This window comes from Misgurnus anguillicaudatus, chromosome 23 (genome assembly GCF_027580225.2).
Source record: "Misgurnus anguillicaudatus chromosome 23, ASM2758022v2, whole genome shotgun sequence".
Classification (NCBI taxonomy): domain Eukaryota; kingdom Metazoa; phylum Chordata; class Actinopteri; order Cypriniformes; family Cobitidae; genus Misgurnus; species Misgurnus anguillicaudatus.
The window spans coordinates 30,063,539-30,077,866 of NC_073359.2; the positions used below are offsets into that span (position 1 = coordinate 30,063,539).

The following is a 14,328-nucleotide window of genomic DNA, read 5'->3' on the forward strand; positions in this document are numbered from 1 at the left end:
GATTCGGAATTGAACGTGTAATGTTTTCAATACATTTAAAATAAGAAAAAAAACTCTGTTTATAAAATTTTTGCACTTTATTCACTTTTATTAGTACACTGCTATTATTTTAAACATAACTGTAATATCTGATGAATATTTAGATTATGTGAGATCTGAACTGGATTATATAATAATATAATATCTCAGGTTTTATATAAGAATGAAAGCAAAATAAAACAACATAACTTTACTAACAGCTCTAATAATAAATCATTAAAACACATTAGTAACTTACCAGCCAGAGAAGTGAAGCAGAAAGAGAGAAAAAAAAACATGAGAAACATTTTCTTCAACAGTTCAGATGTCTGAAATAACAACACAACAACAATCTGACAGTGTTGTGATGTAAAGTCAAGTTGTTTTATGTTTTTCTTTCTCCTTATATGAAGCGCTTTGAATTAGCTTGTATATAATATGACACACAATTTAAAAAAGGGAGGGGTTTAAGAGGGCTTGAATTAATCTGCTGGGAGTAAGCGAGACGACTGTTTTAACATCATAAACAATATTAACAGAGCTTCTCTACCTGACCTGACTTTACATCACAACACTGTCAGATTGTTGTTGTGTTGTTATTTTAGACATCTGAACTGTTGAAGAAAATGTTTCTCATGTTTGTTTTTCTCTTTTTCTGCTTAACTTCTGTGGTTGGTAAGTTATACATGTGTTCAATTATTTATTACAGCTGTTAGTACAGGGGCCGGATTCACAAAACATTCTTAAGAAGAAAAATCTGCTTAACTGCCATTTTTATCTTAAATTCAAGCTTAAGAAAAAAGTTAAGAATATTTTGTATTCTCAAGAAAGCTTCTTAAGAAAGTTCTTATTTTTTTCTGTAAGTATGTTCTTAAGGAAAAAACTTCAGGAGAATTCCAATTCTTGAAAAATAAACTGTCTTAAATAACATCTTAAAGTTAGGATAACCTTACAGTAGTCTTAAATCTCAAAATGTAAGATGTTTTATAAGTTTTAAAGTTTTGTTTTAAATGTGACATGTTGTATTTTGTAGTCTGAAATGGCTATTTAATCAGTTTACTTCACATAGATTAGTTTAAAGAGGAATTCCACATTCATATAATGAAGTTTAATGGCTTACTCAGTAAGTCATGAAACAAAAATAAGTATTAGTGATCATATTAGCAAACATTTAACTTCCTCCGTAATAGCATACATTCATTGTGAAATTACTTAACAGCTAAAAGTCGCTCTAAGCTGGAGGTGAACCGGTAATCGCTCCGTCATGTGAGTCGAGGGCTCTGAAACCGCGAGAACGCTTCACCCTCCGCGTCCGTCTTTTGACGTGTGAGCGTGTGTCGCGGGAGACGAAGCCGTGGGCACGGAGAGTGAATCACGCACACCCAGAGCGCTCGACTCGCATGACGGACCGATTGGGACTTTATGGAATTATATTTACGCACCGCACCGCCTTGCACTGTAAAAAAATTCCGTAGAAATTACAATGTTATTGCAGTTGGGTTGCCGTAATTTACCGTAGATTTAACTGTATGTTATTTACTGGCAAGAGTTTGTTCAAAAGTTAAATACATTCTAAAAATTAACAAGTCTTTACCTTTACAGAATAAAACTATACAATAACAGCCTCATGCAAAGCATTCTGGGAACCAGAAATCATCATCAACCTCTTTTTGTTTTTTGCTTCAGATTTTGTTTCCCAGAATGTTTTGCTTGATGCTGTTTTTTAGTTTTACTCTGTAAAGACAAAGACTTGTAAATGTTTAATGTTCATTTAACTTTGAACAAAATGTTGCAAGTAAATAACAAATTTAAATCTACGGTAAGTTACCGGCAACCCAGCTGCAATTTCTACAGATTTTTTTACAGTGTAATACTAGCTGGCCTCTGTTACAACAGCGAATAACATCCTGTAGTAGTCTTAATGCATCACTCGTTTGTATCGCATTAATGATCGCAAGGTAGTCAAAAGATTAATGGATAACTGTATTGTTACCTTATTAGCAGGGTATCTTAATTAATTTAAAAGCTTGTCAAGACACAAATTTAAGATATTCTTAAGAAAAAAATTGAGAACTTCTTAAGAAATGTTTGAGAATTGCACTTAGGAACATTCTTACGCACTTCTTATAATTTATCTTAAGAACTTTCTTCTTTTTTGTCTTAAGAATTTTTTCGTGAATCCGGCCCCAGATTTATATCATTTTATTTATATGAGATATTATCATGAAATCCAGTTTGAATTCATATAATCTAAATATTAATCAGATGTTATTTATTTTAATAATCTGTTAAATGTTAATGGGTTTAATGTTAATATAAGAAGCTTCATTTGTTTATATTTGTAGGTTTTTCTCTATTAAGATTTGTGTGAAAGTCAAATTAACTTGAAGTTTGAGATTCATCAATATCTGAATGGAAAATGATGATTCTTTTGTTTAAATACATAAATGTATATTTATATCTAATGTATATTTGCCAGATCAAAGCCAGAAGATTAAAATATTTTAAGCTGATTTATTAATTCAGAGGGCTTTTTCTCATGTTGTTCTTTAAAGGTTTTTAATATTTTTTTTATATTTAAAGAAGCGTTTCTTCATAAAGCTCACGTTTTTAAATCTCTGTTTGTCTTTGTGCTTCTGTAAAAGATTGAAAAGATCTAATAAACTTTGTTTAAAAGACTTTGATGAACTTTGGTGTGACAGTGAATGTGTTTGTGTGTGCAGGTGTGTTTGGTGATGAAGTGAAGTCAGTGTCAGTGATGGAGGGAGATTCTCTTACTCTAAACACTGATACTAAACTACAGAGAGATGATGTGATCGACTGGACTTATCAAAAGACTCTCTTAACTAAAATTAATAATGCAGCTAATAAGACAAAAATACATGATGATGTTCTTGATGGGAGATTCAGAGACAGACTACAAATGAATAATCAGAATGGAGATTTCACAATCACAAACGTCAGCACTAATCACACTGGACTTTATGAAATGACCATCAGCGGCACAAAGAAGATCTCTTCACAAAGATTCAATGTTACTGTCTATGGTGAGTAAATATTTACAGTTTGCATTGTTTACTATATATTTTAGTATATAAAACTGATAGTTTAGATTATGATTGGTGGTTAAAGTAAATAACTTTAGTGATATCCAGGGATTGACATTTAAATTTTTTGCTCACCCGCCAAAGTGGCTGGTTGTTTTCCAAAAATACTAGCCACTCAGCATTTTCACTGGCCACAATTTTGTTGCTGGTAAAATACATTTTATATAATTAAACTTGACTTTGACCTCCTAAAATGACTTTTAATTAAGAGTAGATTTACTTGATTTAGCTAGATTAGATGCAGATTGACTTTCAAATGCAGACTGACCACCCAAATTAAGACTACATTTATTAGCTGGTATATAACGGTTCTCGGTAAAGAATCGAATCGTCCCGTCATCCTCCCACTGTTCGGGACTGTTTGATTCGACCACGCATTTCTAATATAGTTTGGTGATAAAAGAACGCATTAAACTGCTAATGTATGGTTCTGAATAAGCTCTGCGTGTGTTTACGTGAGAGTACCTGTCCAATCAACTCATAGTATGCTATGCAAATCTGTTGCCAACCTCACAGTTCCTCCTCACGTGTTGATGTGTGCGTTTGTTTGAGTGTGTGGCGCCTGACCTTTTAGTGCGGCAAGCGAAGGAGAAAAGACGCTAATAGAGGCACCGCCAGCTTCATTTAAGTCTACTGCAGCAGCGATGCTCAAGAAAACGTAGACAAAACTGTAAAATTTGCGAGTGCTGTATGCTCAAGGCAATACATCTAATATGATGAGTCGCTTATTACGCCTTCATCACCAGGGTTTTGTTGATAGATAGCATGCGATCACAGGTGAGACAGAAACAGCAAACATTGCCTTCGTGTTTATTAACAAACTGATCATCTTGCGAAAAAAACTTGAAGATAGTGGCATAAAAAGTAACCCAGTGTTCTAAGCTATTTTATGTGCATTTTGAAGTTACTGTAAAGTTGGTAGGCTACATGTAGTATAATAATACAAGTGCTCTTACATGAAAATGTTGATTTTGGCAGAGGTTAAAAACGGCTTAGGTTTTAATTTTCGTAAAGAAGCCTGTTGTGACCAAAGTGTAACGAAACGCACCGAACCGTGACCCTTAAACCGTGATATGAACCGAACCGTGAGTAATTTGAACCGTTACACCCCTTATCAGTATAGATCATATCATATATTTAGGTGCATTAAAAAACATGCTAAGGCATCAATAGATTAATTTCTGAATATATTAAAAGTGTAGCAGGGGTATAGAAGGTTAACTGAAAAGATAAACGCAAAAACCTTAGACAAACATTTAAAATATTTATTAACAATAGCAGTACATTTTATATGCTTGATCGTGGCTTCTGTTAAAAGTTATTGCCCTGCGAGTGTGCCTGCACTTTAAATCTCTTCAATCACTTCCATGCAGGTGTTTTATCTTTCCCGAAGTGTGCGTGTATGCGCTCAGACTGTGTCCCGTGCATTCGCAAATCCATCGGCTATCGCACTCTCTCTGGTAAAAAGGTGGCCCTTCTGTCCAAAACGCGAGCCTCTGCTGCTGTCTCAACAAACGTCTCTGTGCGTTGCGCTGGGTGCAAAGTGCTCATGGGAGTTGTAGTTTCGTGTCACACTGTGTATTGTTTATAAATTGGCAAAACTTTTAAGAAAACTACAATAAAAAATATATTCAACCTGCCAAAGTGGCTAGTGGGCTTGGCTGTCTTACCTGCCACAGCCAAAATCTACCCGCATTTGGCAGGTGTTATTGTCAAGCCCTGGTGATATAATAGCATGAGTTTTACTACATCACTGCATCTGTCTGTTGATTCAATTTGCTACACTGCATGATAGTAAAATATGTTTCTCAATATCTTTACATTGTTCTTGCTGTAAGCTTTTATGAATCATTGTCAGACATATAAAAACATATAATAAAATCAATAATCTCTGTGAAGCCGCATACAGTAATTACTCTCAGTGGTGTCTCTCGCTTTATATTGATAATAAACTCTTTTGATTTTTGTTCTCAAACGTTTTCCAGCTCGTCTGCCTGTTCCTGTCATCACCACACAAAACTCTTCATCATTAGAAACATCATCATGTGTGTTATTGTGTTCAGTGATGAATGTGAGAGATGTAAGAGATGTGAGTCTGTCCTGGTATAAAGGAAATCGTTTATTGTCCATCATCAGTGTGTCTGATCTCAACAACAACATCTCTCTTCATCTGAAGTGTCTGAATGATTCTTACAGCTGTGTGCTGAACAATCCCATCAGTAATCAGACTCAACATCTCAATACTGATGTCTGTCAGCTGTGTTTAGGTGAGTCACAGGTGATGTTTGTGTTTTTAATGAGCTGAACTGAGAACAGACTGCCAGATCACTTATCTGGTCAGTCCAACAGATTCAGTTACGGTAATGATATTGACTGATCTAAGATCAGATTTACTTACAGTAATTTCTGTTATTATTTAAGATCCCACCTTCATTCCAATCTTCTCTGGTGTTGCTGGTGGATGTCTGATTGTCGCTTCAGTTTTGATCTTCTGCATCTACAGGAAACACAAAAACACACAACAACAGGGTAAAATTGAACTAGTACTAACACAGCTGTACACAAATAGCTATTATAACAAATAATGACATAAAATAATTCACTTTTATTGACACTTTTTGGGAAAAAAATCAAGCTGATTTTTTTTCCAAAATGTGTTTATTATTGTTCCTAAAAAACAGTTCAAAACAGAGCAACGGAAATCATCTACACAGATCCAGCATTCCGTAAAAGACCAGCAAATAAACCGGTAAGATCATTCATGTATGTTAATACAATTACCTAAAATCTCTGATTTATTTACATTACATAAATAATGTGTAGTACTGTGCTGGTACCCAAAACAACATACATGAATAACCACTAAGACTTAGATATAAAGATATTTATGACAACTAGACAAATGTCACTAAAACAAATCAAATGGGCAAACCTAGAAAGGGACAAGAGAAACACAAGAGCTTAAAAACACAAAATGTGAAACTATGATGATAATAATAATAATTGCATTAAACTATTGGGCAAAAGATGTCAAAAATGGTCATTAAGCCTAGCGCTATTGGCCATATGTCTGACGACATAGCCAGAGGAATTGGGTCTTTGTTTTCTGAGAATAGTGTAGTATCGTCTGCCAATTTACTAATTGCTATACTTTTACCAAATACTTTTAATTTTTGTACCGTTTGATCATGAATAACTAAAGTAGACAACATATCTAAAAATAAAAGTGATAATTGGCATCCCTGCCTTATTCCACGACTAATAGGAAATCTTTGTGATGTCCCATAAGAAAGAGAAATAGAACTGTTCATACCTTTATTGATCATTTTTACAATATTGACAAAGTGCTCACCAAAACCAAAGTTTTCTAAAGCTTTAAATAAAAACCTATGTTCTAACGTGTCGAAGGGTTTGTTAAAGTCTAAGAAAAGATATTCATCATTCTCTATCAAGTGATTGTATTCAATAGATTCAAGGGCATTTAAATAGAATCATTTTCAAATCGCTACAAGAAAATGTATAAACATTTCCTGTAAGGCCATCAGGACCAGGTGATTTGTTTGACTTGAGTTTCTGAACCGCTAAATCGAGTTCTTCCATACATAATTGTGCATCACAAAAATCTCTTAATTCATTGTCAATTTAGGAATCTTTTTTTTTTTCAAAAAAGTCATCACACTCCTTTGGGGACCCTAACAACACATCCCACTCAGAACCACAATAAGGTGGCGGATTCACTAAACATTGCAGAGATGAGAGATAAAGACAGCAGGAGAACTTATACATTTACACCAACATTACTGTATAAAAAGTTATAGGTATAAGAAAGGTATACAAATAATCATATCTGGTGCCCAGGTCTGGAAAACTAGAAGACGACGATAAACATATAAAGAATACATGTATATATCTATGACACTCATCTCATTACAATTTGCTAACTGGACAAGACTGAATAGCCTATAACTTATTGTATATGTAGTTTAATAAAATTATGTATGTTACCTGCAACAAATCAAACTAGGGCTGGGTGGTATGACGGTATATTCTGTTACCGTAAAATTAAATGTCAGACATAACAGATTTTTCTAAGCCATTTGCTTATAGTACAAACATCTTTGATCAGAAAGATGAAAAAGAGATGCAAAGATTACGATCTAATAGAAAGTTTAATAGACAGCTGTTCTATTAAAGCCTTTTTCACGGAGCCGTTTGCTAAAAAGCCTATTTGTGTGTGGAGGACAGCTATGCATTTATAAAATCATCAGCTCAAACGTAAAGGAGACAGCGAATCTCTGCAATGGACCAGAATTGGCTTGTTTGTTGTTAACCCACAATATAACACCCGGCTCACGTCACAACGGAAGCCCAGTGGCTCAAACATGTGGAGAACTTCCTGTATTTGGTTCGGCCCGAGGTCCAGCAGTGTTCACACCACAGGTGGGTCGCCCCAGAGTTCGGCGACAGCCGCTCCGAGACCACCTGTTTAGAGCGGTCTCGGAGCGGCCATTTAGTGCGCACCCGAGTGCGGCTGTTGTGTTCACACTGACCCAAACGAACCGTACTCGGAGAGACACGTCATTTGGGCCGACCTAAACAGTGTATGTGAAAGCACCCATAGAGGATTATTATTATTATTACAGAAAAGCAACCGTTACATTTTAAGGTAAGAATGAAAATACGATTGTATGTCTTATGTTTTTAACTGAATGGCGTATGCGGTCAACAAATACGACTTCCGTAAGACGCACCGAAATCCTGGCCAGAACGCGTCCCGGAAGAATGGCACGTATGGTCATCCTACATATAATGCATATTTTTCATAATTTTTATAATAATATACATATTTTACATAATTTTTAAATACAAAATACAGTGAATGCATAATATAGCTTTAATAGTAATATAGCTTCAATAATAAAATGAATAACTCAATTAAAAACAAGATTCTGTCTGTCAAGACTTAATCTATTGTTATCTTCTGGACATTTTCACTTCACTTTGGTCAGGTGCTATAGTGCACCTAGTACATTTTTTTCTGGAGCCCTGCAATGACTAGACCTTGCTCTCAGTCTTTCACATTGCTAATGTGTGACTTTACATAATTTCTGAGATTTGCTTTTGTGGAATACAACAGACATTAGATTGAAATAACTACCATACATGTTGAAATAAAGGTTAAAGGCAAAACTTGAGTGGTCTCCAGTTGTATGACCTATGTGACACTGAGTTTGAGGCACAGTGTAAAGATGCTTCTACTCAGAAGTATTCAGACAGATATTGTTCATTACTATGACAAAAGTCAAAGCTGTAAAATCTGTATATGCACCTTTGTTATCAATCACAGTAACATTTTATCATTAAAGTAATATTAATCGCGGAATGTCTTAAAACTAATAAAGTGCATCAGAGAACAACATTTTAAATTAAAGGAGATATCAAACAGAAATATGGAAAACATTTTGATTGAAATCATCGTTCTGAAGTCTGATCTGTCCTAAAGTTTAGTCCTATTTAATGCATGCACAACAGTCTTACTCTGAAAATAAATTAATAATGATTTGATGAATTGAACTGTTATAAAATGTATTTGTTTTATGTTGTGTTTATGTGTACAGGGATCTGAGGGTGATGTGGTGTATGCAGGAGTCAAGAGACAATAAACAAACTCTCTGTGATTCTAAGAGCAACATTCAGCTCTCTGATCATCTACAGTCTCTTTTATAACTTCAGATTCTGACTGTGTGTGAGTTTAAAGTTTTTCCTTTGTAAGACATCTGTCTTCACTCTCACCTCAAGATCTGTTACTTCTCCATCACATTCACAAGCATAATACACACCAATAACAGCCAAAAGCACACATAAATAAAATTTCACCATGTTTAAAATAATGTTAATAGCAGTTTAAAGAAAGACAGAACTGTACAACATCAGAAACACTGTGAACAAAATATAAATTAATCACTGTGGATACAACCAACGTATTTCTTTTTAAAACACAAACTGTCTTTTTATTTTTGTCACTATATGCATCTGACACATTAACACGCTCATTTGGGTTTAAGTGAAATGTGAAGTGGAAAGAAATGTGGTTTTGTTGTACTGGCGGACGTGAGATATGTGTTTGTGTTAAACTATTAGTGGTTAATGTGTATATTTGTGTGTATGTGAGAGGTGTGAACAGTGAGAGAGAGAGAGAGAGAGAGAGAGAGAGAGAGAAAGAGAGAGAGAGAGAGAAAGATAGAGAGAGAGAGAGAGAAAGAGAGACAGAGAGAGAGAGAGAGAGAGAGAGAGAGAGAGAGAGAAGAGGTGAATACTGTGTGGGGTTTTTTGCTTTCATGCTAATATTGTTCACTGTACACAAATCAGCTTTATTGAAATGCTAATGTTTAACAAATAAAAGACTGCTTTAAATCAAACCGTACTGTTAAGTATTATTGCATTCAAAGACTAATACATGACATTTCACATAAAAATTGGTAGAGCAGTGGTCGGGAACCCATAGCTTCGGGCAATAAAGTGGCTTTTTGACAAAAATGTTGTGGCTCTCCATATGTCTCTTTATTCCCCAACATATGTGACCCTGAACCACAAAACCAGTCAGATGGTTTAGATGCAGTGCTGTAGTGCAGGGTAAATGCATAAATTAACAATATACTTCTCCAGGCACAACACTGCTACTACAACACTGGTAAGATGTATACATCAGCTGAAAGCTGAATAAATAAGCTTTCCATTATTGTATGGTTTGTTAGGATAGGATAATATTTGGCCACAATACAACTATTTAAAAATAGTGAAAAATCTCAATATTGAGAGAATCGCCTTTAAAGTTGTCCATGTGAAGTCCTTAGCAACACATATTACTAATGATAAATACATTTTTTATTTATAGTGAGGAATATCTTCATGTAACATGATCTTTACTTAATATCTTAATGATTTTTCTATAAAATCTATAATTTAGACCTATAATCTATAAAACAACGTCATGGTCTCACATGTCATGATCTCACACGTCATCACCCCATAATCCCGCACGTCATGATCCCGCACGCCATGATCCCCCACGTCGTGATCGCGCACGTTGTGATCGCGCACGTTGTGATCGCGCACGTTGTGATCCTGCGCCTCATGGTCATGATCCCGCACGTCATGATCCCGCACGTCATGATCCCGCACGTCATGATCCCGCACGTCATGATCCCGCACGTCATGATCCCGCACCCCATGATCCCGCACCCCATGATCCCGCACGTCATGATCTCGCACCACTTGACGTATAACAAGGCGGCAGACCTAAACACAGTCGTTTACTTGGTGGATTTGGAGCTGCAATTTTCACAAAAAAGAGAGGATAAGTGAGCATCATTTTGGAAAATCCTGGTGGCGACGGAGAAGGTGACGATGCAACAACATTGGTTTAGAAAGAAGGCAAGGAAATTAGTTACCTCCGTACGCTTCTAAATCGGAAGGCTGCAGCCTCCAGAGGTCGCATCTGCAGGCTACATACGTCAAGCCTGGTTCATTCGAATTAACGGAGCATTACATTCGCAAGTCATAAACATACTGCAACAATTTATATTTAACTAAAAATAATAGGCTCTGTGCACAATATGGCGCCCGCTGACGTTTCGAACTTGACTGTGAGGCTCAGTACTTCCGGTGCGGTGATCTGACAGCGAGAGCGGTAGACAGAGAGACAACAGCGACAAAGAGATATGTTTAGAGAAAGGCGATTGGCCTTCCAACAGGTAAAAAAGTCAGCATTAGATTGTTGTGTTCCCATTCGTCACGTTATAATAACGCAGAGATACGTTTTCAGTCCTGTATATACTGCGGTAAGTCAAGATCCATAGGGACAGCTTCAACCCTACCTGTATGTACGTGTAGCTGGCATCTTTCGTAGTGACTACTAAGGGGTTGAGGAGATTAATAAAAGAAGCAAACCGGCTCTCTTACACCAGACTTGACTCTTTTATACTTAAAAAACCTTCTAATAATAAATGCATTTCTAAAATGTTTTAATATAAATACTATATGAATGTTTCTATTTGCAATAATTTCTTGTAAATACTAATTAATGTTCTATGATTTTGTTAGACATTTACTTATCAGAATTGATTAATGAAACAATATTTTGTTTACATCTTTCACATTATTAAAAATATATTTTTTAAACAACAGTATACATGTATATGAACCCTTTAAACCTCATTCTCCAAAACTTATGAGATGGACAGTTACACGTTTCAACTAAGGAAAGTTACGCATTGCTTTATACACTTGACCTGATAGCATTAAGAGGAAGCCACACATAGAGCACATTAAAGTAATATATTTATTAAAGAGGAAAAATTTAGTGCATATTAATCAAATTACATGCCATAAGTGATTCAAACATCCATGTAAATAATCTCCCTTATGGTTATTATAGCCACCTCACAGTCTCTCAGTAAATGTGTTGTATGAAAAAATCCTCCTCTGCAAAAACACCAAAATCACATCACTGCATCACTGCAAGTGATGGCTGGCCTTGCACCTGCCAGTAGTAGCTGTGAGTCTGCTTAATTTCATCGTTACACAGGCATTTTCAAGGAGCTACAGTCTACATGGCTCTTTGCGTTGGTACATTTCTTTTCCATCAGTCGGAAGAGTGGGCTCTCAGTCGGGTGCTCTTCCAGCCACACAGGAACAGTCTGCCACTGAAATGTCAACTGGTGAGCAGTCGTCAAAGACAATCTAAACATTAACAAAATATATGTCATTTTCACATTCAGAATCAGGACACAATTTCAATACTTCACAGAAAATGAGTAAACTGATCAGGTAAGTAGTGGTCCAGTTATGGAAATAGGCTAAATCATGTCAGGTTATCAATTGCATAACACTGTAAACAATACTGTAATCTAAGGACACCCAAATAAATCACCTGTCTCAATTTACAATTTTTATATTGTTTTATAAAAACACTGAAAGCAAAATCAGTACTGGAATACCAATGGCCAATGAACCTTAAAGATAACTGACTGTACATGGTTTATATAACCATACAGTAAATAACAGCAGCCGTCAGAACCAAGTTCTGTGGTTTCCATGAAAGCTATGTGTATGTTAAGGTAATTTATTCGTCATTTTGCATCACATGGTTGCAAAACGGAAAAAAAAAAAAAGAAATAACCTAGTCATGTCATACTACACACAAATAGCTGCTAACGTTAAGATTCGATTTGCAAATGTTACAATACATGCAACCTGTTGCAAAACACCAGCCAGATAGGCTTATTAGAATCCTACGTTACAGGTTAACGTTATCTCCCTTAGGTAAATCAAAACTACAAAACATAAACCTGATTAAGAATTTGAACTGATGAACACTTTTTTTACTCCTACTCGGAGGTTCTCGTAGCCTGTAGCAAATAGCCCTGACGCTGACGCTCACCCTCCCTTATGAATCTTTGTTTGAAACTGTGAGGGTTTGGACATCATTCATCATGTTATGCATACACGTAATCGTAAAACATCAAAACCCATTGCACAGGATCAAATAGCCTGTCAAGTTGTCAAAGTCAGTCAGTACTAACGTTTACAAACTGTTAGCGCTAGCTAGTAAGGCAGTTAGCTTATGCTATTACTTACCTTCATAGTTGTCGATGTAACTTAATAATCCTTTTCCTTTTTGCTCCTCGGGGCTGAGCATGCCGCTTGTACTAGCCGGTGATCGTCGGTAATTGTTAACTTTGGTAGATCTTGCAGAAATTGGGTGTAAAACAGCGCCATGATTCATATCATCCTTACTTCATATCTTAAGACCGGTGTTGTGTCGAAGTCTGTTCCCCCTATGTTCCCCCTATTTTTCCCTTCAGTGTAGTGCCTTTATGGCGCTTCCATCACGTTATAGGTTTTATTATTTATATATTTAAAGTTTTAATGGCTACTGAGATGTATATGTGTGCATTTCTGTAATGTATCTGTATTGTTCTTAATGGTAAGTCAATTATTTTTACAGTATGAATCATATTATATGTATAATATTTATTTAATTATGTATGCAAACATTACATTTTTAAAACAACCAGTAAAGAAAAAAAAAGAAAAAGACAGCCTATATTTTAAAAGAAACACCCTAATAGAAAACTGTCAAATGTATGAAATATTTAATAAATTGTATTATAAAATACATGATATTATGCCTTTTTAGTATAACCAATTCAAATCTTTAATCTTTCTAAATGTAACGTGATGAAAACGCTATAAAAGCACTACACTAAAGGGAAACATAGGGGGAACTGAGTTCGACACAACACCGGAAACGGTCGGCCCTACACTCAAGGCGGCGGAAGTAGAACTCCTTAGTTGCGTGCACAGAGCCTATAGTCAACTTTATAACGTTAATTGTTAATATTCTGAAATTATGATACGCAGCTTTGAAATGCAACCTCAAGAGGCTGCAGCCTTCAGATTGAGAAACGGCCTCTGTGTCACCGCCACAAGTTCCCCATTAGAAAGGGGTTTCAGCACGAGGGGAACATTGTAACATGTCTGCGTTTCTCTCTGATGCTTCAAAATGTTGATCGTTTAGTCTTTTAAAGGTTTAGTGTTTTTAAAGTTTTAAGGTTGGCCAGATTGATAGTACTATAGGTGCTATTTAACAGCTAATATATTTTAAATTACTCTAAATTTTAAGGGGTATAAAATAAGGAAAAAAACTTTTAAAAGAGACGTTACTATAACTATAATGAGTTAAGTGCATAATAATGTTTTTGTAAAAAAAAAAATGAGAATCGGGTGAGAGAATCGGGATCTCAATTCCCATGGAGAAAAATTGTGATTCACATTTTAGCATGAATTGTGCAGCCCTAACATAAACATGCATTAATATAACTGTATTTTTACAGTAGCAATGATAGCAGCTGCGAAAGATGTAAATAACACCGAACCATACAATAAACAAAATATGGCATGCTGTTAAGATCACTACATCCCTTAGTATTTAATCTATACTGTTGACTAGAGAGTCATCTAGTGTACACTACAGGATTTCACCTCTTCATGATCAGATCTGATTGTGATCAATATAAACACATTTCACAGCTGCCAGAGATCATTATATAAGCACTTAAAACTTGACAAAAAAATCTTTCACAGTTTCATTATTCATGTTAATACAAATCTGGGACCATTTTTTTCAAATATGACAATT

The 14,328-nt window shown here is 35.4% G+C and overlaps 1 protein-coding gene and 2 long non-coding RNA genes across 13 annotated transcripts in view; 1 reads left to right on the top strand and 2 right to left on the bottom strand.

Moving 5' to 3' along the window:
- The window catches only part of LOC129453480 (uncharacterized), a 163,565-nt gene that overhangs the window by 24,520 nt on the left and 124,717 nt on the right, over window positions 1-14,328 (bottom strand). For 5 of the 11 annotated variants that reach the window (XR_012365665.1, XM_073861384.1, XM_073861382.1 and 2 more), the window contains one exon: window positions 5,524-5,622. The exons of 2 other annotated variants lie outside the window; for them this stretch is intronic. The gene's annotated coding sequence lies outside the window, so the exon portion shown is untranslated. The remainder of the gene's footprint in view (window positions 1-5,523; window positions 5,623-14,328) is intronic. 4 more of the 11 variants (XR_012365656.1, XM_073861383.1, XM_073861387.1 and 1 more) reach the window with 1 other exon arrangement.
- LOC141359252 (uncharacterized) lies at window positions 5,532-9,246 on the top strand. Its single transcript, XR_012365673.1, has 3 exons — window positions 5,532-5,654; window positions 5,807-5,874; window positions 8,744-9,246. It is a non-coding gene; the product is annotated as an uncharacterized lncRNA (long non-coding RNA).
- LOC129421801 (uncharacterized) lies at window positions 11,775-13,553 on the bottom strand. The gene is made up of 2 exons (XR_008637169.2): window positions 12,765-13,553; window positions 11,775-11,867 (listed from the first exon to the last, which is right to left on the bottom strand). It is a non-coding gene; the product is annotated as an uncharacterized lncRNA (long non-coding RNA).